The sequence below is a fragment of the Sinocyclocheilus anshuiensis genome, unplaced genomic scaffold (assembly GCF_001515605.1).
Source record: "Sinocyclocheilus anshuiensis isolate Anshui unplaced genomic scaffold, SAMN03320099.WGS_v1.1 scaffold2198, whole genome shotgun sequence".
Classification (NCBI taxonomy): Eukaryota; Metazoa; Chordata; class Actinopteri; order Cypriniformes; family Cyprinidae; genus Sinocyclocheilus; species Sinocyclocheilus anshuiensis.
This window is the reverse complement of record NW_015560625.1, coordinates 288187-289049: the sequence shown is the minus strand read 5'-3', so window position 1 is coordinate 289049 and position 863 is coordinate 288187. Positions and strand designations below refer to the sequence as shown.

Here is an 863-nt window from a genome sequence, read left to right as displayed (position 1 = left end):
TGTCCCGCTCGCTATATATATATATATATATATATATATATATATATATATATTCCAAATGTATGACTAAAATAAAAATGAGTTATATCTATATCTACAGAACATCAAAACCATCAAAAACATTTTTAATTGAATTAAATGTGAAATTTTGAATTAGAAAAACTTAAATAGTATTTTCTTGTAAAACATACTCTTAAAGTAAAATATATATATTTAAAATAAATCTTATTAGACAATTTTGCTTGAGTTAATGTGAGCCTGCAGCACAAAAGCAGTAAGTTAAGTCGCTGGGGTATATTTGTAGCAATAGCCAACAATACATTGTATGGGTCAAAATTCTGATGTTTGATTTACATTATTGACACAAATGGCAACAGCAGCTATATTAGGCTGCTTTAGAGGAATAGTTCACCCAAAAATGAAAATGTTGTTGTTGTTCTAACCCTGTATGAGATTCCTTCTGCTGTTGAACACAAAAGAATATATTTGGAACAATACTCGTAACCAAACAGTTGCTGGGCCCCCATGACTTCCATAGTATAAAAAAATAGTGAAAAAAAACACTATTGGAGTCAGTGGGGAGCAGAAACTGGTTACGATCATTCTTCAAAATATCTTCTTTTATGTTGAGGAGAAGAAATAAATTCATAGAGGTTTAGAACAATTTGAGGGTAAGTATATGATGACCAGTGTTGCCAAGTCCGCGGTTTTCCCACAGAATTGGGCTTCTTTAACACTGTTGCCGCGGGTTGTTTTTCATGTCCGCGGGTTTAAGCGACCCCAATAACGTGATATTTAGTCCATGGAATGTGAATTTTACTGGTAGATCCCCGCCGATAAATGTGAATTTTACCCCCGGAAGG

General features: G+C 33.3%; 1 protein-coding gene across 1 annotated transcript in view; it reads right to left on the bottom strand.

Annotated features, from left to right (window-relative positions):
- The window catches only part of LOC107681920 (receptor-type tyrosine-protein phosphatase mu), a 250840-nt gene that overhangs the window by 147376 nt on the left and 102601 nt on the right, over window positions 1-863 (bottom strand). The gene's annotated exons all lie outside the window — the stretch shown is intronic.